At 39.5% G+C, this 25,830-nt stretch overlaps 1 protein-coding gene and 1 long non-coding RNA gene across 7 annotated transcripts in view; one reads left to right on the top strand and one right to left on the bottom strand.

Moving 5' to 3' along the window:
• Positions 1 to 20,237, top strand: part of LOC139082546 (uncharacterized) — a 30,119-nt gene extending 9,882 nt beyond the window's left edge. Inside the window, exons 2-9 of the long non-coding RNA XR_011538644.1 lie at positions 6,474 to 6,627; positions 9,891 to 9,983; positions 11,411 to 11,572; positions 15,241 to 15,293; positions 16,743 to 16,804; positions 17,256 to 17,333; positions 17,439 to 17,503; positions 19,717 to 20,237. This is a non-coding gene — a long non-coding RNA (uncharacterized lncRNA). The remainder of the gene's footprint in view (positions 1 to 6,473; positions 6,628 to 9,890; positions 9,984 to 11,410; positions 11,573 to 15,240; positions 15,294 to 16,742; positions 16,805 to 17,255; positions 17,334 to 17,438; positions 17,504 to 19,716) is intronic.
• The window catches only part of RASGEF1B (RasGEF domain family member 1B), a 701,851-nt gene that overhangs the window by 44,320 nt on the left and 631,701 nt on the right, over positions 1 to 25,830 (bottom strand). The gene's annotated exons all lie outside the window — the stretch shown is intronic.

The following is a 25,830-nucleotide window of genomic DNA, read 5'->3' as shown; positions in this document are numbered from 1 at the left end:
GGTGAAAATATTGCTACCTTTTGATCTACTATGTAGCTCTGTGAAAATCACTTTCCCCGAATTATTCCCCTTTTTTCAATTAGCCTGTCCATAAAGGTATAGATCCTATGGGCCATGGAATACCCATAAGCTTCAGGCCCAGGGCTATTTTGAGCCAGTCTGTGCCCACTGGATCCAAGAGAGTTTTTGAAGCCCTTTCCTTTGCTCTGTGCCCATGTATTGGCTCATAAGATGTTAGGTGCTCTGCTACCTAGTTGAGGAGAGATATACCTCATAGTTTCAAGTCATCATCTTTATGATGACCTGCCTCTAACGGTGGGTTGTGGGGTTATGAAATAAGAGAAGGCAGAGGTGTAAGAAATTCCACTTTTGCATTAGGAAATTTCTCACCTCCCCTGAAACAGCTCACCCTTATACTTCCCCATTTCTGATCACAGTAACTTTATTCTCCTGGTCACTCAGGCTGGAGACCTCACAGCCCTCTTTGCCTCTTTACTTAAGCTTGTTGCCTACATGGAGTTAACAGCTATATCCTCTTGTTTCCTCCCCACCAAATTTCCCCTTACCTTCTCTTGCCATTTCCTGTCCCATTAAATTCAGAGATTAGAGATTAGCCTAAGAATAAACGTCTAATAAATACAGAGCCCACATTTGGATCCAGGTGGGCTTGATTCCAAAGTCTATGGTCTCGGCATGACAAGGAGGACACAGTCTATAGAACAGACACGTAAACATTAGATGGATTTGCATTGTAGTAAGTGTTGTAATTGAAGTGCAGCCAAAGCTCATGTGCTTTCCATTACCACCTAAGTGGTTATGGTGCAGTTTGGGGGCAGGGCAATGCTGCATAGTGACTAAGATCTCCCACAAGGGAAACAGGAAGAACTTGGTTCAAATTCTGGCTCAGTGTGAAACTGAATAAGTTGTTTAATCATCATGAACGTCAGTTTTCTCATTTGTAAAGTTAAAATAATAATGTTTGTTTCAAAAATTAAATAATATACATATAACGTCATTAGTATAGTATCTGGAACATAGAACTCAATAAATGGTAGTTAATTAAATATAATTATCATCATTATTCAGAAGCCTCTTTCATCTTTAATACCTCAGCCTTTTCCAAACTCCTTAAAAAAATCCAACTATATTTGCTTATGTATATGTGTGATATCATTTTGTGTTGTTGAAGAACCATTTGAAATTGCTGACACCCTTAAATACTTAGCATGCATCTCCTAAAAATAAAGACATTCTTGTACATAGATACTGATATATCTAAGGACCTAAGAAAAATCAACAAATATTAACTAATATCTAATTTCTAGTATGTATTTAAGAATTTAAATTTCTTAAATTGTCCCCCAAAATTATTCCTAAGGATTTTTTGAACCAGGATGTAATCAAGGTTAATGTGTTATATTTGGTGGTTGTTTCTTTATTCTCTTTTAATCCCATCAGTCCCATCCCACTCTTAGGCCTTCTCTTCTTTTCTTGTCATTGCCTTTTTTCAAGAAACCAGACCATTTGTCTCAGAGAAAATACCAGTTTCTGGATTTGTCTGATATTTTTCCTCGGGGTGCCATTTCACTTGCTCTTTTATCCTCTAAGTTATCTCTAAATTGAAACGCAGGTTTTAAGGCTTTATTGCTCTTAAGTTAAACATTGTGGCAAGAATGCTTCAAAGTCGATGCTACGTAGTTCATATTACATCATATCAAAAGTTCCATGACCACTTCCTCTTCAAAATATTTTGTGGTTTTGGAGCTATCTTGGGGATATGGCAAGACCAGTGGTTTTCAGCTCTGGCTTCACACAGAATCATCTGGGGAGTTTTAAAAAAATTTGTTCCTGAGTTGCACCCCTAGAGTTTCTTGCCTCAGGCCCAGGCGCTGATATTTTTGTAAAGCTTCTCTAGGCAATTCTCATTGTAATCAGGGTAAAGAGGGGCTGGTTTAGAACAGGCTCTGAGAAGGCAAGGGTGCACCTTTCTCACTTACTAGTACGTACTCTCAGTGTTCAGTGGAATGCCTGGTTCATAATTACTGCTCAATAATACATGCTGAATCAATTAATTAATATTCAGCATATAGGCAATGATCCTCCTTTCATACTCTAGCTTTTTCTTTTTTTCTAAATGGTGTACTATGAAACCAATAGGTGAATTTTATAGTATGTTTAGAGAAGTCAGAATATGTCACTATTTTCCAAATTTCTGAAAACTACGTATCAATTGAAATAGAATCAAACTTCTAAAAGAGGAAAACAAAGCAGACAGAGAAAACAGAGTTTACTGTGTTAGCTTCATTCTGCTGCAGACAATTCCATTGTTTTTTCTTTTCACATTACCAGTTCTTATCCTAAGGACTGGCGAAATTACTAAAATTAGTTACAGAGGAAGAAAGACTGGGCATTTGTCTTAGTTGTAATTGTTGTTTCTTTCAAATATACTTAGCAAATTTCAACCATGTGGAGTGCAATAGAAAGAGAGGAACTTTGGGTATAGTTACGCTTCTATTAGTTCAAACTCAACTTTGGCCAAATATTAAAAACAGAATAAAAAGATGCATGGTTTGTTAGGCCTTGCAAAACTAATCATCTGTAGCTTGAAATACAAAGGAGATAAGAATGGCCACTTTCTCCTAAAAATGAAGCCTATACCATAGCAAACTGAGAAATAGTGAATATACGCTTATTTATTGGACTTCTACTGAATGAAAATCATCAACAACTCAAGAGAAAATCAGCAAAGGATATGAACACAGTTTGTATCTGAGAAGGCTTTTACACAGATGAAAATGCTCAGTCTGACTCATATTAACAAAAATGTAAATTAAAACTGTACTGATATATCTTTTTCTTTAACTATATCAGATTAGCAAAAATCTGTTGTGAAGGATTACATATGCACATACTTTTTGATCCACCAATACCAGCTAAGGAAAATTATCCTATGGATACACTCTACTCATTATGCAAAATAACACATGACAAAGTTATTCATTTCCTCAGCTAAAGGATTGGAAGCAACTAACCGTCCATGATTAGAGAACTGGATAAATAAGTTTTGATACATTCCAGAATCAAACACTTTGCAAGTATAATGCAAAATAAAGAAACTGTGTATTGATATGGAATGCTTATAGTGTTTCGTGTTTAGTGAAACAAGGTACAGATTGTTATGTAGTGTGTCCTATAATGTATATAAAAGAAGGAAAAAAAAAATTCCTAGGACGTTTGATAGGGCTTTTAGGAATATTTAAATTTTTGAATATGTCATATATTTACACAATTCAAACATGATAAAGTGTGAGAAGGTGTCTTGTGAAAAGTGTCCTTCCTGTCTGTTTGTCTCACTGTCGTCTACCTACCTAGTTCCCATCTGCTCCCTCGAATAGCTAACCACTTTTCAGTTCCGTGTTTATCTGCCCAAAGATTTTTCCTTTTTTGAGGAAGATTAGCCCTGAGCTAACTACTGCCAATCCTCCTCTTTTTGCTGAGGAAGACTGGCCCTGAGCTAACATCCATGCTTATCTTCCTCTACTTTATATGTGGGATGCCTACCACAGCATGGCTTTTGCCAAGTGGTGCTATGTCCGAACCCAGGATCTGAACCAGCAACCCCGGGCCGCCAAAGTGGGATGTGTGCACCTAACCGCTGCGCCACCGGGCCGGCCCCTGCCTAAGGATTTTTTTATGTAAAAAATAATACAGTACAAATATATATTCCTTCTTGTTTCCTTCTTTTATATACATTATAGGACACACTACATAACAATCTGTACCTTGTTTCACTAAACACGAAACACTATAAGCATTCCATATCAATACACAGTTTCTTTATTTTGCATTATACTTGCAAAGTGTTTGATTCTGGAATGTATCAAAACTTATTTATCCAGTTCTCTAATCATGGACGGTTAGTTGCTTCCAATCCTTTAGCTGAGGAAATGAATAACTTTGTCATGTGTTATTTTGCATAATGAGTAGAGTGTATCCATAGGATAATTTTCCTTAGCTGGAAGACTCTCTTGAGCTAACATCTGTGGCCAGTCTTCCTCTATTTTGTATGTGAGCCACCGTGACAGCATGGCCACTCACAAGTGGTGTAGGTCTGCACCTGGGAACCAACCTGGGCCACTGAAGCAGAGTGCACCAAATTTAACCACTAGGCCAGCAGGGCTGACCCAAAAATGTATTCATGTTAAAAATAGAAAGTATCCCAGATATTCTTACAGTCTTCTTTTTGTGGAGTTTCAGAGTAAATTCTGTTACTTCTCAATTTCACTAAAAATGAAACTGAAACTCTGCATACTTCTCGTACACCCAGATCTAAAACATGGACTCAGGGAAAAACTCAGAAGAAAACTTATCAAGATAATTTCCAATCTTGATTTTTGTTGTTCTACAGAATTTCAAAGTTTTAGCATACATTAAAACACGCACTATTTAAAGTCCAAACAGACCATTGTTGAAAGATAGCCCTTGAAAGGCTAGTGCTTATATAAAATTTGAGTAATGATGTCAAAGTAAAATTAGTCTTTTTCTCCCAGGGAGCTCTCCATGGACTCCACAAGAGTGGACTCGCAAAGAGATAGGGGAATTCTATCAAAACAAAAGAAGGGATTCTTTCTTCACAGGCAAATCAATGAGATGAAAAGAAATTGCAGTGTAGTCATTTGGCTCTTAGCATCTATTCCTTTCAGTTATCGGTTATCTTTGTGTGTGAATTATATTACAAAGAGGTAGGAGACCGTTGCTCTATCACTAGCACTTTGCCTGGTGCAACACACACAATAGGGGTACCATAAAAGTCTGACATACCACAGTAAAATATATCTGTGTTCTAGGGCGTCTGTGACCTCGCCAAGTCATATATCTTCTCCCTGTCCTCTCTCAATTTCCTTATCTTGAAATGGGATGATAGTGCCCAACTGGAATACTTCAGAACTCTGATATGGTGACCAAATAATACAGTAAATATGAAAGACTTTGGAAAGTGTACATTGAAAATAATACCATTGTTACTGTTATTATGACAGATATAAACAGGGCAGAGGAAGGAAAAAACAATTCCAGAATATGCTTCATGGAGACTTAGTCTCATTTTTACAGATGAGCTAAAGGAAACCTAGATAGGTTAAATAACTTGCTGAAAATCAGATAGCCATTCAGAGGCAGAACTGGAGACAAATTCCCATCCAGGTGTTTTGGTTTAATGTCTCATTTTTCTACTACTATACTTTTATTACTTTAAGCTTTAAGAGCACATAGAAAATGTGATGAAACAAAAGGGCCACGTGACAATGACCCTGGTCGTAGGATGGCTGGAGAAACACTGGAGAAGTGATCAGAGAAAGTACAAAGGCACAGCAGAGTATTGGTCAAATCCTGGTTGGGATGGTCATAAAAAGGAAAATAAGAGGGAAGGGGTAATAGAAAACTAATGTTTACTAAGCATTTCTGGCTGACCAGGGTCTTTAGAACTGTATCTCATTTAACTATCACAACAATCTAATTAATGTCATCAACACTTTCTAGTTGAGAAAACAAGACAAGAAGCAGTTAACAGACGATGCAAGACCGGACAGCTAATAGGTTGCAGGGCTGTGATGAAATCTGGGACTGTGGACCCTGAGTCAGACCCCTGATTGCTCTGCCTCATTTCACAATTATTGATAAAGATTCTAGAGAATGTGGGCCCAATGGGAGCATATTAGATATTTTTTAAAGAATATTTATAATACATGTTCAAAATTTAAAAATAATTTATGTTCACTAAATATGTACTTTCTGAACTTGTAGGATGAAAGATTAGTAAATATCTCAAGATGGACTCATGTTGGGTGTTTTCTGTTTGAGAGTGAAAAATCTGGGGCCACTTCTTTAAGATGAACACTTTTAGGATCCTCCTCTAAGAAGGACCACAACAGGGAGTTTGAGTCAATGAATAAATACTATCACATAGGAGTTGTAGGGGAGCAGAATTTGTCACCTCAAAATATGTCTCCTTGGCATAAGGACCATTTTAGGCTGGTCATGTTTAAGAAACAGCAGACATGGGAGAAGCTCTGAAAACCAAGTAGAAGTTACCATTTATAAAAGACATTTACATTTGTAAAGGAAATCTCCATTTATAAGGGTGTCTCCCTCACTGTATCAGGAAAAGGGGGATGACTCAATCTCTAGAAACTCTTATCAATGGAGAAGGCAGTGACTGAAATCTACATAACAACCTTACCCCTGTTTTCTGTGCTTTTCCTGGTAAACACTCCCCCCCCCCAACTGACTCCCCTCACCCCCAATGTCTTCTTTTCTCTTTAGCTGAAGATGGTATTTAAGGTGGTGTCTTCAGCCATTTGGGCAAGTTACTCAGTTTTCCTGGATCTCTCCCACGTACACAGGAGGTGTACATGTTATTAAACTTCTGTTAGTTTTTCTCCTGTTAATTTATCTCATGTCAATTTAATTCTCAGACCAGCCAGAAGAACTTTGAAGGGGAGAGGAGAAAATTTTCCTCCCCAACAGTTGGTAGAGTCAGCAGGACCAACTTTACAGGCTGGCACTCTGCTTGCTCTGGGACTGCTGCCTCTGAGAGATCCTGGGACATATGACAAAAGCTGGCAGAAGGTAAGTTCTTATCACATCATTTTCCCAGATCTCTGCCTGCAGGGTCCAATGGAAGCAAGAGTGGTGAGGTGTTTTGTTTTTTTTTTTTCTTTTCTAAATTTAGATTAGCAGGAGAAAATATTTGTGGAACTAAGTTTTGGGGTCTAGCAACTTTGGTAAAGAGTACTCTCAGTTTTTATTGATCCTTCCCCTCTCAGAGACGGTCAGTGTTTCTGTTTGTCTCTATCTGTTGTGTCATTTGTCAAAAGGAGGAAAAACCAGAGGGTAAGAATGCAGGCATAGGCCCTATGAGCCTGTTGTTTGAGCCCCTATGTAAAAATCAGATGAAGTTTTTCTTTTGGGTCAATTTCATTCACTGAAATTAATAGATCCTACTTGTCAATAGCAAGATGATGGATCTTCTTAATTGGAAAAACTTCTAAATTGAAAAAAATTTTAGAGAGCTCTCAATCTAAGTAATTTACCTGAAGTTCTGGAACATAGAAATCTTTTGATTTCCATCTTAGTTGGAAATCTCTCTGATATAAAGAAGCAAGTTTAATTGGATGGGCAGGTCCATCTCTTGCTATTTAGGCTACAACACAATTATTTGAGGAATTGAAAACACCTGTCTGTCTTGCCAATTTCTACAAAACCAGAAATATGGCTCTAGAAGCAACTCAAAAGCTCACCTATCTTTACCATCCCCCAAACCTCCCTTATTCATCTCAGATTGCTTATAGATACTGGTATGTTAGAAACCAAATTGTCCTGCACTTAAAATTTTAAATGGCCCTAGATGTCTGATAATAGGCAAAACTGCCCCAAAAACTCCATCTTGGAGAAGACTTGAATACTTTTTCTATGCCTTTATGTTGTAGATTTTCTACCCCCATCTTCTCTAGGAATTAAGAGCCATTCTTTGAAATGCAAACTTTAGGGAGAAGTTCCTCATCAGAAGGGGAAAATAAAGGGGAGATATTTTGGGGCCACCCCGGTGGCACAGCAGTTAAGTGCACATGTTCCACTTTGGCAGCCCAGGGTTTGCCAGTTCGGATCCCAGGTGCAGACATGGCACTGCTCAGCAAGCCATGCTGTGGCAGGCATCCCACATATAAAGTAGAGGAAGATGGGCACAGATGTTAGCTCAGGGCCACTGTTCCTCAGCAAAAAGAGGAGGATTGGCAGCAGATGTCAGCTCAGGGCTAATCTTCCTAAAAACAAAACCAAACAACAACAAAAATGAGAGATATTTGGAAACTGAGCAAATGAAAAATCTTAAGTGACTTCTCTACAAATATTAGGAACTATAAGGTCTCTGTCTGTGTCTGTCTGTATGTGTCTACATATGTATGTTGTAGATGTGTAATATATATATATTTTTTTTACCTCTGCATGGTATTGCCAAAATTAATTTGTAAAGAGCTCCATTCAATTGGCTTTAAAACAAACAAGCACTTATATAAATTAAGGATTGGGCATTCTAAGTTCTCAGAATATAACAGAAACTAACCCAAATGAATTTCATGTTCATGGGATCTGGGAAAATATTAGGTATTAAAGCTAGTTTAAGTTCATTGACTTAATTAAAACAGATATGTCTTTAGAGTTATCAAAATTGGATATCATGCAGATAAAAAATGTTTATTCTTTTAGGCTTTACTAGTCAAATTCATGCTATCTCTGTTGCAAAATTTGTCAGCAAAACAAAAATTTAGAATGACGGCTGATTTTGGCTAATGTCTCATGAAGTTTTTGTGGGTAATCTAAACATAATTGTAGAAGCAAATGATTTAGATAGATGTAAGTGAGATAATAGTTTACAGATAAAATTTTAGCATGTGTACTTAAAAATAGCTTCCAAAATCTTTTGGGTAACTTGAAACCTTAAGAGTTTTGCTAAGCTGAGTTAAAGGATGGGAATTCATTGCATGTCTAGATCATTTCCAAATAAAATCAAATACGGAAACATTAACTGCTAAATAAATCTCAGTTTATTTACTTTTATAAGATCTCTTATTACAGAGGAACTAAAGATATTTAGGTCTGTTGGTAAACATGTTTTATGCCATGCTGTAAAGCATGTTTCTAAAAATTATAAAAGATATTTATAAAATTTGCCAAGTCATAGAATGCTAATATAAAAGACAGACCACAATTGCTTACCTCTTACTTTTCACTAGAAATTAAGGCTTCTAAGGGTTAAGAATTCTAATTAATATATGTAATTAAAGCTACTATAAATAATTAGAGAAACAGCTCTGTATGCAAGGAAAGCAAGTTGTGTTTTTAGATTAGAAAAAGTGTGAGGTATGGGAATACATTTTGTTGAGGGAATTGAAAATGATTTTGTCCTAAAATAAAGCTGGAAACAAAGAAAATGAAGGACAAACTATGGACATCGAAGTTAAGGAGAGAGAGAAATAAAGAGAGAATCTTGTAGGGTCAAGTTGGCTAAAAATTGAATTAATTACAAGAGTTTTTAAGATTAAACTTTAATATCAATAGTATACTTATATAAAACAAAAACTTAATTTTCTTTCATCTGATGAAAGGACAATGTTTGCTTGGACTATTGGTCTGCTCTTAATAAGGTATTATGAAAAGTTTTGTTTACCTTTAGTCTTCCTAAAAAACAAAAATTCTGTGTTTAATCAAAATAATTTTCAGTGCTTTATCAGGTCCTTGGTTGATTTTGCTCACAACTATGTAGCCTTCTGTATTTGCCTTTGAAATCTTTATCATCACTTTGGTCAAATAGATAATTAAGCATTGTTTCATAGTGACCTACGATCCTATGTGACCAAGTGTCCAAATCTTTTGATATCTTTGACAAATTTCCCCAAATCAAATTTTAAGTGAAGTCCTTTTGACCTCAACCAACTTTGAAATTTTCCAGAGGACCCCTGGAACATTTAAAAGGATACTCCTTATAAAAAGGGAGATGTTTAACTAATTAAGAGTATTTGATATGTTAAATTATATGGGAAATATTGTCAAATAAGAAGTAATGCTAAACCTTATTAGATTTTTTGTGTGGATGTTAATATAAATGTTCTAGAAATAGTACAAAATTCCTAAAATCTGATATGTTCTGGTATAATGTCACCATTTGTAATTCCAGTTATTATCTTAATGTTGTGTGCCACAGAAATAACCAAATTTCCTTATTGCATTATAATTAACTCTTATCTGACCTTTAACCATGGGCATTTTAAGTCTTTGTCATCTACAGAGAGTTATTGTTTTACTCTGATGCTTTTGCAAATATGTTTCCTCTTCAGAGAGATTCATGGAATCTCATGGAAAGAACTCTGACGCCTTGTACTCCAGAATACAGGTTTCTGATAAACTTTCAGATCACACCATTGAACTAGGTAAGAATTTACAGAATTCTAATGGAGAAACTGATGGCTTACATAAAACTGCTAACAAAAGAGCAAGATCAACAAGAAACAATTACATGGGACTAAATAAACTAATGAAGATGATTATAATTTTTATGACTTCTGTTTGAAATGTTACTGGTTCTTTAATTTCTTGTTTTCCAGATATAAGGAAAAACTTTTCTCTTTAGCTAGGTATGACTTACAGCAACTTGGTAAATTATACGTTTGTAAGCAGAATTGAAATATTGATCTTATTTTCCCTACCTGACTTCTCTAGAATTCAGAAACCCCCAGTGAGGATTCCTGAATTTTCATGGCAATATAATTATTTGCATAAGTTCAATAAGAATCTGTTTTCCTTGTAACAGGACACAATTGGAAACACTGTTATATTACCAAGGCTTCAACTGGAATGCCATCCTTGAGAGAGACATACATAGACTCAGATATGATCAGACAGCTTTAAGCAACTAAGATTGACTTTATGGAATCAATAAAGCCCCTTGAAAAAAAACCAGCCTGGTACCTTGCTTACAGAGCTCCCAGCAATCTTACTAGGTGAGAAAAGAAGGTCATTTCCTGGCAAGTACAGGAAACTCAAGATATTTGGGGGACCTTAAGAAGAGAGAAATTTGCCCAAATCTATAGCTATTGCAGGCAGAATCTGATGACAAGCCCTTAGCTTGGCTTTCCTGGCCTCGAGAGGTCTTTAAAAGTTCACTCGGAAGAATCCTTATGAAAAGTTCCAGCAAAGCAGATTAAAAGATCCTATATGATCAATCACTATTTTTGCTGCACTTATGTAAATAACTAAGCCAATTATAATGAGACTAGACTTATTTTGCAGACAAATTAGTCTTAATTTGGCTATCTTTGGTAAAAATGGGAGTAGTTTTAGAGAGAAAAATTATGTTTCAGTAATGTTTGTGGGTATTAGATTCTAGTGCCATTCTTTGCTTTGTAAGGTTTTATTTTCTGCCTGTAAACTGGACTGGATCCTGAATTTCTTTTAGCTACATATCTCCAGACTAACATTTCTAATTTTCTCCCATTCTTTTGACTTGGAATCATTGAGAATTAAAGCTGCCTTTCCCCCCGCAGCCCTGCAAACTGAATATGAACAACTTGATATAAACTTCAGAGAAACTGCCACAATAGCTCACGTTTAGACAGTTTGCTTCATGCCTGTTGCTGTGTGGGGCACTCAGAAAGTTTACCTGAACACCCAAGGACATCATCAGAGACCTTTCAGTCTGCAAAAAGATGGCTTGACCTTGAAATCTAGAAATCTTCTTGACTGGCTGCCTCTTGGGCTCAGAAACTGGTTTATAGTCTCCTCCAATCATTAACATTTGTTTTTCTTTTGCTTCTATAGGAATGCCTCTTACTAAATACCTGATTTCTCCACAATACAGGCCTAACTTTGGGAATTCAGCTGCATCACCACCTCCTGAAATGAGACACAACTGTTTAACTGAACTGACCTATTCTCAGGGCTGACTGACTATTTCAATGACATGGAGCAATCTATCACCTTAGCTTCTGGACTGTGAAACTTCTTGGGGGAAGTTTCAAAGGTAGGACTGTAGGGGAACATAATCTATCACCCCAAAATATGGCTTTTTGGCATAAAAATTATTCTACCTGGTTATTTTTAAGAAACAGCCAACATGGGAGAAGCTATGAAAACCAAGTAGAAGTTACCCTTGGCAAAAGACATTTATTTACATTTGTAAGGGAAATCTTGGTTTGTAAGGGTATATACTTTGCTTTACCACAAAGAGGGGGATGACTCCGTCTCTAGAAACTCTTATCAATAGAGAAGGCAATGACTGAAATTTGCATACCTCACCCTTGTTTCCTGAGCTTTTCCTGGTGACTGCCCATAACTGCACCCATCCCCAACATCTTCTTTTGTCTTTAGCTGAAGAAGGTATTTAAGGTGATGTCTTCAGCCATTTGGGTGAGTTACTCAGTTTTCCTGGGTCTCTCCCATGTAGGCAGGAGGTATACATGCCATTAAATTTCTGTTAGTTTTCCTCCTGTTAATCTGTCTCATGTCTATTTAACTCTTAGACCAGCCAGAAGAACTTAGAAGGATAGAGGATAAATTTTTCCTCCCCAACAGAGTCTTTAAATGAAAACATCCAGAGATATGTTATTTCTCTGGACTAAGTAAGTTCCTGAATAATGATAATATCTAATACATATACAGAACTTTCTAAGTACCATGTACTGATCTGAGAGGTTACACGTTCATTTAATCCCTGTAACTGTACAAAGTGAGGTCTATTATTATCTCCATTTTGCAAATGAGGAGATTGAGGCACAGGTTAAGTAACTTGTCCAAAATCAAACAGCTAAAGAATGGTGGAGCTGGGGTTCAAACCCAGGCAGTTCAGCTACCACTACTCAATGTTGCCTATGACATAACACTTCACATGTTCTATCACCTAGGACTTCATTTAGAAAGCGATCTTACTGCCTCGACTAAACTCTCAAATTTTGGAGTTGGATAGATAAGGACTTATTTATTCATTAAGTCAGTCATTCCAATAGTCATCCATTTAATATGTATTATAATCCTACTCTGTATCAAGCTCAGTAATAGCAAAAATAGACATCGTTTCTGCTACCCTAGAACTCAGTCTAGTAGGGAGAAATACTTATATCAAATAATTACACAAATGTAAAATTACAAACTCTCATAAGAAGTATGAAGGAAAGGTACAAGATGTTATAAGAACATTTAAAGAGGGGTATGTGTCCTAGCTGAGGGCAGTCCCTGGGGAAGTGACCTTTAACCTGAGATTACAAAACAAGAGACCTTGAGTTGTTTAACATTTCTAAACTTCAGTCCTCACCTGTAAAGTAGGGGTATTGGATTGTCCTAAAGTCTTAGTGAGATAATACAAAGAGCTTATCCCAGCGCTTAGTAAGTACTTAATTAATGGTAGTTACTGGCCTTGATATTTTTATTTTTCTCATTATGCCTTGACCAGTAACCAATTAGAGAACAGGATAAAAGAAACAAAGATTTAGAATAATAGCAATCATAAAAGTAGAAAGGACAAGGGAGAAAAAGAAAATATTTTGAAAATGCTATGGATTTTAATTTTCGAAAAGTAGAGTGCTTCAGTAAAATAAGCAGTATATTGTAAGTAAGCAAATGAGAAAATACGTGCATACAGAAAACCTAATGTTTTGTTAATGTTCTTCTGACACCCCCAGGATTTTGTCATGATACTGCTTATGACTGCTGATAGCATGCTTTTCTGTGTTTTTAAGTATTTCTTTCAGCATTAGTCCTGGATCGATAGACTGATTGATTGACATGTTCCTTTACCCAGAGCTTAACATTGCAGCATATAGAAGAAAGTGCTAGACTGACTTTACTTGGGTGTGTAAGGCTTAGGGGTGAGCATAGAGAACCCGTAGCGCTAAGGAGGAAAGATGTTTCAGAGCTAATACATGGATCGCAGAGAGCTTCCAGCCTGATTGCTCTCTGCCTCAGCTTAGCAAGGAAAATAGGGAAAGCTGTCGGTTAAAGTGATAGAAACATTATTTACTCTTTCCTGAAACATGAGGTGTCCCTGGAAGCATCCCTTTGGGGATGGGTTAAGTAATACCACATTTTTCGGAGAAAGGTTTGCTTATGCCCCCTTGGGGAGAGCACTTGAAAGGTTCAGAGGGCACTTCAAAGGGCCAGGAGCCTCGTCCATGGTGAGTTTCCAACTCCCTGGACGTCCACATCCTGGAAATCCGTGAGTGCACAGCCAGGTCAGCAGGGAGGCGGGGTGCTCGTGGGAGCTGAGCTGATGTGGACACGAGCACATTCTTATCCAGAATCCAAACTCCACACCTTCATCTGGGGGTGGGGAGAGGGACTGGGTAGCACAGGAAGGGCAGTGGGGAGCAGGGCCCACGGGCATCACCAGGGCCATCTCTGTCCAGGCTGAGTCTGGACTTGAGCTTTCACCCCCCATCACCACCCAGCTGATTTGGTCCCCACAGGGTCCAGTCCTTGCAGCAGCATCTTTCAGGAGTTTAGTTGACTCAGGTACTCTGGGAAGATTTCCCTGCCCTTGATTCCTGGACCCCCGGGCACCTCTAGCCCTGCAGTTTCCATCAGTAAAGTATTTACTTTTCCTCAAGTAGTCTAAAAGCAACTCACAAATGTGCCTAACTTCCTCTCTTCTATTCCTTCTGGGAGAAATTCTAAAATATTAAAGAGAGCTAGGTTACAATAGCAGATATGAGACATTAAGTATAGACAGCCTTAAAAAGTCACCATTAACTATGAATGGAAATGCCACGTTCCCTTTAAATGCAGTGGTGCTTTTCTCATCACCGGGGATAAACACTGAAGGTGTCTCATGTTTCCAGGGTGATTCTGAGTGGCCCAGCCTTTCATTTAAAACGTAAGTTTTGTAACTATGTGCGCATTTTTCACTTGTAATTAGACCACTGTATCTGAGTGTTGACCAATGACAACAGTATTTGTGCCCCCTCGTCTTCCAAGCACACACACATTCACACACTGGAGGGATGGGGCCTCGGGTATAGAGACTAGTAAAGAAACGAGACAGGAATACAGCTTTATGGGCATAAAGAGGCAATAAATAGAATTGCCATGGCAAATCCAGAACTGAGAGAAGCTTGTAAAGGCCAGATTGCCTCCGAGCCTCTTTCTCCAGAAGCTCTGTCACCAAGTCTCCTCACTACACAGGCAAAGGAGACAGGCAGGTGCTGTTAGTTCCACGGGGGGATTCTACTGAGTTCAGATTCTTAATCTTAAAACCACGCAGCAAAGAGGATGCCTTTTCCTCTCCAGAATTTAAAGAGTGTGTTTTAAAATATATTTCTTGTGTACATTTAGTCATTGGGTTATTTACTACGCCTGGCACCTAGTAGGTAGTAAGTAGATTTTGAGTGAAATATATAACGTATAGAAAACCGTGTGTGTTCCCCGACGACCAGGGAACTGGCTCCTGCTGCCTAGAACTTGAATTGTCATGTGTCGAAAACAAAAGGCTCCAGTCACACAGCTCTTATAGTTAAGGCTCCAGAAATAGGAAACAACTTCTTGTTTATTTCTTGACCTAGGACTGCTGTGTCTGGAGTTTAGCTCTAGAAATCAAAGGCAAATAAAATATCTCTAGACAATTTATTAAAAAAAAAAAAGGACCCTCCCCCAATGTTGTTTCCTGCCACCTTCTTTTTTTCTCTGCTTCCTTCTTTTCAGCTTGACATCCTCTCAAACGCTACCTGACAGACTACCACGATCACCCCGTGAATGTAAGTAATTTCCTTATTGACAGCCTCCCATTCTCTCTGACATCTGCCAGCACTCCCTGACACTTGAATAAGCATTAAGACATTAACAGTCTGGCACAGGTTTAAGGCTGGAATAGTAATGCTTGGCAGGCCTGCTGCACAAAGCCACACGCAAAGAGACCCCCACTCATTCAACTCCACCGTCCTTCTGGTTAGGAAATGTGGCCGAGCCCAGAGTAAATGCCGATTATTTGCTCCACTGCTCTGGCATTTGGGTGTCTCCTTAGGCAGGCCAGATCGTACATTGGAGGAGAAGAAAAGAAAAACAAGAAAATGCCTGCTTGTGAGACAGTGTAAGTCAGAAGTGAATGTTCATAAAAAGGCAGGTCTTTGCTCCCTGGGATGAGTTAATATTTTAAAAGGATCGACTTAGAATAAGAGGCAAAGTCGAGCCCCCTGTTTCACAGGTAGAACAATGGGCACCATGCTTTCTTGTGATAATAGCCAATTCTTCCCAAATAGTAGCTGGCAAATGCCGTCTTTATACCTTGGATTTTTGAAAGCCAATTGGTAGGATCCTCATACAGAAAATTATTAGGAAAGAACACTACAGTAGGCTTTGTTGCCAGAATCTGTTCACTGAGAAATGGCAAAGCTATCAGCACGCTCGATATTAAACTGTTAGGTAAGTCAGAGAGCTGCCTCCATTCTATTCTAAGCAGAGCTTGTTTTGGATCAGAAACCTGTAATCGGCACAGGTAATGCTAAAATTAACATCAAAATAGAAGAGGCAGAACTGTGACTATGACACTTTTTCTTGAGTGAAAAATGACTCAATATAGCTACACTTGGGAAACAAAAGAAGAGTTAAAATAGATTTTACATAAGTTCAAGGTAGTCTAAGAAAAAGGTCGGGCAAGATGTTTCCCTTGGGAGCATTCTGTGGCTCAAGACTTTGACATCTGGGCACTCAGATCTCAGATTTTTCCCACTCCTCCAGTTGGCCACCGTTAGGACAGAGAGGTCACAGAGAGCAGCCGCTATTTACACAGTCATTCCTTCTGCAGACCACCTTCTTTGCCCTGTAGTTTGAGCTGAGCCTGGGGTCATTATCTCTCATTCGCAAATGAGGAAGAGAGACAGGCTCAAAAAGGATGAGGTACTTTCGCAAAATCACACAAGTAGTAAATGGTGGAGGCCCAGCTTGAACCTGGGCCTTGACTTCTTGGGTTGGTGTATTTCCATCACATTAGCTCCCAGCCCCAGGGAGCTTGGTCAAATTACCAGAGAAAGGGATAGTAAGACTGGAAGGACAGTACCTCTCCAGACCAAAGGAGCTGTATGTGCTGGTGATTAGGCTGACTGACAGGTATCTGAGTGGAAACACAAAATCTACTCCAATCCACAAGGTACTGTTCAGATGGACAGGGAGGTCCCCTTGAGATTGATCTCATTCCTTCATCTGCACAGCAGGAGAATCAGGCGGCCACATGGGGATGTGAGAGGTGTCTGCGGACAGAGGGGCAGGGGAGGTAAGTGTTCTTAAACAAGCGCAACCTCTGAGTTTGCCCCCCAAAAGGTGAATGTTGGGCTTTCAAGTCAAGGGGACCTGAATTCAAATCCTGCCTCTTATTAGCTGTGTAGGCTAGGCTAAGCTGAGTTAACTAGATCTCACTTTCCTCATTTATCAAATCCTGATGACTGCCCTAGCTTCCTCATAGGCTTCCCAGGAGTACTAATTGAGCTAAAGCTTGTCATGTTTAGCACAGTAGATGCTCAAAAAATAAACGTTAATACATTGTGATTACACCTCTCTTTGGATGTCCTGCAGTTCCTGCAATTGCATGCCCCAAGCCTGTTCATCTTCCATGTAACCATGATAATCACAACAAAAAGCTACTGAGAACTTAGTCTGTGTTGCTAAAGTTATTTTTATTGTCTCATTTAATCCTGCAAATTAGGGATTCTACTTCACTTTTACAGATGGGGCAATTGAAGCTCAGAGGTTAAGCAATCAACCCAAAGCTTGACAGCTGTTAAATGTTGGGCCAGACTTTGAAGGTAGGGCCACCTGGTGCCGAGGCCCTCTCTCTATACTTCTGGGCTAAACCACCTTGCTCCTACCAGAGACTAGGCTGCAAACCTCGCATTATGTCTTCCCTGCAGGAGACCTTCAATGACGCCCCACAGTCTGCAGAAGAAAAATGATACTAGTCAGCCTGACAGTCGAGGTTTGCTTCTCCCATAAATGTGCAATTCAGCTCTTTGGTTCTTAATACTTCTCTTCGCTTACTCATCAGAATGCAGAATCCACGGGGGCAGAAATTTGTGCCTCTCATTCACTGCTGCATCCCCAAAACCTAGAATAATGGCTTGTTTATGTTAAGGGCTCATTAAATATTTGCTGGTTGAATGAATGAATGAATGAAAACAATTTTCCCAGCCCAAATTATTATACTTTCTTTCCCCCGTGTTTTACTGTAGAGCCTGTTGGACATTGAAAGGCATGAAATCTGCCTTCATTTTCTGAAGCTGCTGGTATACTGTTCAAAAATGAAGAAAAGCCGAAACAGGACTTTGAAATATTTGATATATTTTAAAAGATAATGTTTATCAAATTAATGCTTTTAATGTTTAGTAAACACAATGTAATATAATTGTGCTATTCAAAGATAATTACAGGAGTTATAAAAGCATTCACTGCTAGTCACTAGGAATGTGTGACCCAGTATTGGAACACCAGTTTCAAATAGGGTGACAAAGGTCTTTACTCTTGCCAGTATACGTTGCTGAGACAGGGCATAAACTCTTCTGAGGCCCCTGTTGGACCTGTGCCTTGAACTAATGGCTCTCCTGCCCCACCTCATTTCCTCAGGCTCTGTCTTCATATATTCCATTCCTTCCCCTCCATCTGTACATCTTTGGGCCCAACCTCTCCTTCAAAGGCTAAATTAAAATATCCCTCTTCCATTCTTTCCTGGGCCTCCCTCCTCTAAAGAAATCTCTTATTACGTCCCCATAGCAATTTAACGGTAGGTTCCTGTGTGTTTATGATTTATCATTTTATTCCATGCATTTTATTTTATACTTATCCTGACTAGGTTTCTGAGAGCAGGGCCCATCAGCTGTTTCTGATTTATCTTTGAACCACTCTCCGCCTACTGCTTTGTATCATGTCATGCTCACAGATGCTCAATATATATTTTTTGAATAAATAAATGAATGTGGCAATGCAGGTAAAAATAACAGATGGCTGAAGTCTGGGCATTAGGCATTAGGCAGACTTTGCTAGTTGGTAGAGGGAGGGGGAGAGGGGAACTGTGTCAGGGTTATCAGATTAAAGGCGGCATATTATGAAAAGCCAGTTGATTACGCGTCGGTTCTTGAGCCAGACAGCTTGGGTTCAAATATCAGCTCTGTCTCTTCACTGTTGTATAAACTTTGGACATCACATGATATTTTTACCTACTTCTTTGGGTTTTTTTGCAAGGAAAGGTTTGCCTCAGCTAACATCTGTTACCAATCTTCCTCTTTTTTTTTTTTTTCTTGCCCAAAGCCCCCAGTGCATGGTTGTACATCCTAGTTGTAAGTCCTTCTAGTTCTTCTATGTGAGCCACCACCACAGCACAGCAACTGACAGACGAGTGGTGTGGTTCCAAGACAGGGAAGCAAATCCCGGACACCAAAGTGGTGAGAGCACCAAAGTTTAACCACTAAGCCATCAGTACTGGCTCATAGGTTTTTTGGTAAAGATTAAAGGAGGTAATAAATGTGAGGCAGTGATTCCCACTGTGGTAGATTGCAATATTGTTTCAAATATATTGCTGCCTTTCATGTTTAATATATGTATTCCTCTGACCATTGTCACATGATTTGCCATGTTCCTTGCATTGGCATTGGGCTTGGCCATATGACTTGCTCTGACCAGTGGAATGTGAGTGGATGTGACATATGCCATGACTGATCAGAAGCTTTCAGGGCATTGCATCCTTTTCCTTCTGCCACAAGACTGATATCTCAGTAGGGTCAGCTCATTCATGCTGGATCCTGCACTGAAGAAGCCGTGTGGAGGAGAGCCTCAGCCATCACAATCAAAATATAGCACACAAGAAATAAGACTTTGTTGTAAATCACTGAGATTTGGGGGCTGTTGCTGGGACATCACCTGGTGCAGGTGTCTCCCAGTCCAGTGAAAGAAGTACTCCGTCCATGTGGAGCACTGAGAACAGAGCCTGGAACATAAGTAGCTCACAATAGTGGTTATCATTGCCAATGTGCTCTGACTTTTGACACAACTTCCTAATTTGCCCTTGCTTATCTTAAGTTAAAAGTCTCATCTTTGGACTCCTCAAAGTATTTTGTTGTAGACAATCATCTGGCTAAGAGTCAGAAGGTGTGGATTCCAGTCCTAACTTGCTTTTTCTGGGGCTCTGTTTCCTCATAGATAATTTTCAAGATTCCTTCCAGCTCAACGACGTTTCAGCATCTACAGACAAGCAGCTGCCAGAATCTTAAACATCAGGAAACAAGTGTTGGCTCTACCAGTTACAAAGCTGGGTGACTTGGGGACCTTCTTTTCCACACACAGAGTTTGTATTAGGCTTTTGCCATTGTCAGTTTTCAAGGCTCCTGCAGCACAGCACTGATCTTTTGTTCTGTTTTTGTTTTTTTCTAACAATAAGTAAGGTCACAAAACTCTTAGCCAGAGAAAAAAATGATTTCCTAGTAAAGGGGTGATGAAAAATCTTTGGCTAACCAAATATGTGTTTAAAGGGCTTGAAATAAAAAGCAGTACAATCAGAGAAGAAAGCTAGGCTGCCGTGGTGGGTGGAGCTCTGGCCTAAAACCCAAAGCTTTGGGTTCCAGCCTTCTTTCTGTCATTAGCCAGCCAGGGCAACCACTCATTTCTCTGGGTTTCAATTTCCCTAAATGTAACAATAAAGGATCTCCAAACTCCTGTCTAGCACTAATGTTTTATCACTGTGATTCCATCAAAATTAATTGACAGGGTTGTTTTTTACAAGCTTTAAGTGGCAGTTCTCTTAATTTGTAGAGATGGGGAAATACATTAAAGAAGGGAAGTGTTTACAGGGGAAGCCCAGCCCACACAAATCGTCTGAATTGCTAATAAATTTTGATCCTAAAGGAGAAATAAAAGAAAGAACTTGAATTATAATCGTTTAACAAAACAAGAACTATTTGGTTTGCCAGAAGAACAGGTGGCCCACTATCTTTTCCTGCCCACTCAAAGGAGATTTTCTGCTCCAACTAAGGAGAGCTGATGTCTGCCATATTCCTCCCAGTTCTATTGAAATGTATCCAGATCCTCAGAGTCCCGGCCAGAGGTCTGTCAAGTAGAGTGTGGGTACCAAAACTGGTCCATGGATTGATGTATTATTGGTTTCAAAAACCAGGTTTTCCTCTCATCACTTGGGAGGACAGGAGCCTGCTGTTCCCATACCACTGGCCTCGGCAGAGTTCTCAGATAGCTCAGCTTCTATGGTCCCCTTTCCCTAGATTCCCGCCATCATCCTTCCTCGGCCTAACCCACTCTTGCTCGTGGGCAAAGATAGCTCTAAGATTGGCTTTGATAAATAAACAATCTAAGTAAGACCATGTGCTCCAAGATAACTCCCTAGGATTCCCCCCTGAAAACACATTGTCCCTCCCTCAAACAGATTCTAGACTACCAAAATGGGCAAAAGCCCACCCCCAGACTCAGAAGGGCATGCGGGGAGAACAGATCATGAAGGTGCCCTGCTCAGATCTCCCTTTGAGAGAAGCTATTCTGGCGCTTAGCTTATTGACAGCCTCTGGCTGCCTTATTTGGATCTACGGCAGCGTTCACTCTGAGGTCACACTTCCCCAGGGCTGCTCCCAGCACAGCGGGGGGGGGGGGGGGGGGGGGGGTAGAGCTGGGCCATTCCTGGCTCGAGGGGAATTCCTGGTTTGGGCACTTTTGGCTTGGGGACTCTCCATCAGGATGGCAAAAACTTTCTCAGAACTGTGCTGTGGTCTGAAACTCTTCCTACTCAATCCTTCCTTCCCTTTTTCCTTTCATGGGTCTCAGACCTACATTGTGGGCTGAAGGCTCTCCCTGTCTACTCCTGCTCCTTCCCACCTTATCCCTCATCCTTCACAGGTAATTCCCTCCATAAACCTCTTGCGCATTTTACTCCATTTGGCATCTGCTTCTAAGAGAAGCAGGGCATGACACTTCTGAAAGTGTGCATGCCGGGCCCACAGTATTAGTCAGGATTCTCCAGAGAAACAGAACCAATAGATTATATATTCTATACATAAAGAGATTTATTATAAAGAATGGACTGATGTGATTAAAGGGTCTGAGAAGTCCCAAGATCTACAGTTGACAAGCTGGAGACTCAGGAGAGCCAATGTGTAGGATGAATAATTGCGAAGTCCTGAGAGTCAGCAGTGTAAATTCTAATCTGAAAGTCAGTAGGCTTGAGATCTAAGAAGAACTGACGTTTTAGTCTGAGTCTGAAGAACAGAAAAGACCAGTGTCAAAGCAGTCAGGCAGGAGGAGTTCCCTCTTACACCCTGGGGTGGGGGTGTGAGAAGGGGTAGGGGTGGTGGTGGTGGGGATGTGGTGTCAGCCTTTTTGTTCTATTCATGCCTTCAACTGATTGCATGAGGCCCACCCACATTAGGGAGGACAATCTGCTTAGTCTACTGATTCAAATGTTAATTTCATCCAGGAACACCCTCATAGACACACCCAGAATAATTTTTGACCAAATATCTGTGGACTCCATGGCCCAGTCAAGTTGATACATAAAATTAACCATCACACCCATGGAGTGTAATAGCTAGTCAGTTAAATCACTTTTGCTAAAGTCATGAACACAAGCCAAGTTCTCATAGTATGAGTTGCATTTATATTAATATTTCTCTCTCCAAAAAGTTTATGAATGCCTTGAAGGTAGGAACCAATTCTTACTCATTTTTAGATCCTAAGTACATAGTGGGAATTCCATAACTTATATTTATTGGGTTCCTACTACACGCCACACACAAGGTGCTAGGGGTATAGTGGTGAACAAAACAGACCAGGTCTTTGTGCGCAGGGAGCTTACATTTAGGTGAGAGAGACAAACAACATCTAAAACAGTTGAATATATAATAGAATGTGGCAGTGATGCATGTGAAAAAGAAAGAGGAAAGCACAACAAGGGGATAGAGAGGGATAGAGAGGTGCCATTTTATAGAGGTGCTCAGAGATGGCTCGAATGGATGAAAGAATCTACAAATGAAGGGATGTGGAGAATTGCATAAGTGTGTTGGGACAAGGAGGAACTTGGAGGCACACAGAGCAGAAGGAAGGCCCCCTCCTGCCCCCAAGGATCAGCTCAATGAAGTTGTTATTTCCTTAGCTCTGGCTTGTACAGTTTTCTTCTCTGCCTCCCTCACTCCCATTTCTACAACTTTTTCCTACAGAATGGACACAGCGTGTCTTTTCTGAAGGGCCTTCCTCACTGGAGTAAGTTTTTAAGTCAACTTATCATTTACGTTGACCTTCCTGACATGAGCGCTTGAGGCCAGTTTCCACTTCTGAAGAAATTCTTCTAAAAGTGGTGCTCTGGAGACACTTCAGCAAATGAAGATAGACTTGGCAAAGAAATTCCAAGCCTACAGGCAGATAATTAAGAGAGATTTTCAAAGCCTAGGGGGAAATCAAAGACCATTATGTATGTACGGTTTGCACTAAACCACTTTTATTACAATTGGAGCTCCTTACAGCTGTGCAGAATTGAGGGGTGAGAATACACAGCCAATGAAGAAATAAAAGCCATGTGGATGCCAACCTTCCAGCAGCCTACAGGAGCCACACATAAGTTAAGTTTTACAGCTTGTCCTGAGGAATTAGGAAAACCAAAATAGGTAATTTTATTGCAGTTCTAAGAAAGAAATGATGACATAGCAATTGCGAAAAAAACTTAAAAATTCTCTTTCCTCTTCCACCTTTCTGAGTCAATTCCTTACACTCAACAAGGATGTGGAAAGAGGAATGAGATTTTGTATGGAGTCATCTGAAGTCTTTGAGAGGTTTAGTGGAGGAGTCTGAGCTTTGGAACTAGGCAGGCCTAGAAATGCAGTTTAGTTCGCCGGTTAAGAGCTGTGTGATCTTAGGCATGTTACGCAGTCTCTCTGAGTTCCACTTTCCTTGTCTGTAAAACACCTACTTGGAGTTGTGATGATCACATGAGATAGGGTAAGAACAGTGCCTGGCACATGAGAAGTGCTTAAGGAATGACGGGTCATCTTCCTGTAAAGGAAGTTACTTAAGGATCTCAAAAAAGCATTAATTATAGGTTTTTTTCTCATTATTGCTAATAATGATTATGATATCAAAAAGTTCTGTGTCAAGAGCAGGGATCACAAAAGCAAATGTCTTCGGTAAACTCACAGTAGGATCTGATTTTGTGATTTGTGGAGGAAAACTGTGGCAAATGAGAGGGGCCATGCCGACCTAAGGAGGTGACAGGAGGGCTCATGTCCCACCTGAAGGGGGCAACTAAAGGATTCAAGTCTGATATAAGGGGTCCACCTCCACCCAGGGCCTGAGCCCCATCCAGAGAGAGTGAGTAGTTGCTGCTTAGTTCCTACCTAGGGGTAGTGCAGACCCCGAATTGACAGATTTTTTGTTTTAATCCCGAAATCCATATTTCTATGTGAAATTTCCAGTTCACAAAAAGGGCTCATAATTCAATTAATAAAACACACATAGATGACAAAAAGCATGTCTACAGGGTGGATGGGGCCTTTGGGCCACCAGTTTGTAACTTCTGGAAGAGGAACATTCCTTATTGCTTTCTCACTCCTTGTATCGTGAAATATTTTAGTTTTGCCACAACTAGAAGGACCCACAACTAAAAATATACAACTATGTACTGGGGGGATTTGGGGAGAAAAAGCAGGAAAAAAGAAAAGAAGATTGGCAACAGTTGACAGCTCAGGTGCCAATCTTTGAAAAAAATATATATTTTAGTTTTAAAATGATTCTTCAACTAATTCCACACAGAGCAAAGAATCCAATGTACAAATAAATCTCTTCCTGCATATTTCTATATCTAGGGCATCAAGGGCCAAAAATAACCTAAAAAAACCTCTGAAGGATTTTGTTGTTATTTCTTCCTCAGGATTTAGCTGATTGCCGGTGGGCAGACACTTCAGCGTCCGCGCACAGGTAAAGACAAGTTGATCCCGGCTGCTAAGCTATTTTCTAGATATGTGCTTATAAAATGTGATGTTCACCCACACTTTCCGTGGTACCACAGAGGGGTTAAAGCAGTAATGAATAGCCCACAAGATTATTGCCTTCAGATCTGGAAAGAGGGCAGAGAGAGCTTAGAAGAAATTAGTTTGTGTTTTCTAAAGAATCTTTCTGTTGGCTCTAGATGAGCTTCACAATAACAAAAGAATGCTCCAGAGAACTGCTGACTGGAAATTATCAGTGGCTGAAAAGTATTAAGCCACCAGTGTTTTAATTAACTGGTTCCACTCCATTTCTGAGCTTACAGCAGAGGAAGAAAAAGAATCGTATTTCAATATCAAGTCACAGTAAATGTTAAGCTCCATTTTTGATTGACAGCCTCCTACACACTCACACGTCCTAAAACTAGCAACTGTAAATTTAGAACATTTGTAAACCCAAGGGGTTTCTAGAATATATGACAGTCCAGATATCTGTGTATCACTTATCCACAGAAACCATCTCCTGTGGGGGAAGTGTACTGTGACCTCCATTAGGATAGGTAACAGGCACATTAGGATGGAATTACCTCAGAATATGACTGTGGTGACAGGAAGAGAGGAACCTTGGACCAGAAGAGCTCTGGGGCATCTTTGAGGAACATGCTCATTTCCCATAACAACAGATACGTACAGGAATTTGTTCAGAATTGGCTGGGGGGAACTGAATTCTCGATACTTCTTCCCAAGGTATCTTTGTGTTCTGCAAACATATCGTCACCAATTTGCTCAATCTATAACTCTCCAAATAGTATTGGGCAAGTATTGGATGTGAGGTCCAACTGATTCCCTTTGTAAACTGGCAACCTTAGTGGCACACAATACAACAAGTTAATTTCATATTCTTCTCCTTATTTTCAATGTTTCCAATTGAATTGGAAATGAATTCCACAAAGAGAATGGGGCCTGAATATGTTCATGTTCCTATCCATTCCAGGCAGTATAGGGTTTCTTTCTTTCTTGAAATATGACATCAGGAAACAGCAACAAGGATCTACAGAAAGGATCAAAAAAATTATTCTACCAAAATGATGTTATAGGGATCTGCTATAAAAAATTAAAGGATTCTGTCTTATTACTGGGAAAAGTCATATTTTTGAAGTTACAAAATTTAGAAACCAAGACACAAATAAGAAAAGGATATTTTTGGTAAAGTATATATTGAGATCTTTGACAGGCATGCGCTAAAATAAAATAGCACTATTGTAAAGTAGCATAGCAAATAAAATTCCCATTTGCAAAACTAATCTTCAGTTATTTCTCTTGTTCCCCACATTCTTTTTTC

The sequence above is a fragment of the Equus przewalskii genome, chromosome 3, assembly GCF_037783145.1.
Source record: "Equus przewalskii isolate Varuska chromosome 3, EquPr2, whole genome shotgun sequence".
NCBI classification, from domain to species: domain Eukaryota; kingdom Metazoa; phylum Chordata; class Mammalia; order Perissodactyla; family Equidae; genus Equus; species Equus przewalskii.
Note: the sequence above shows the minus strand (reverse complement) of the source record. Positions and strands in the feature narration are given on the sequence as shown.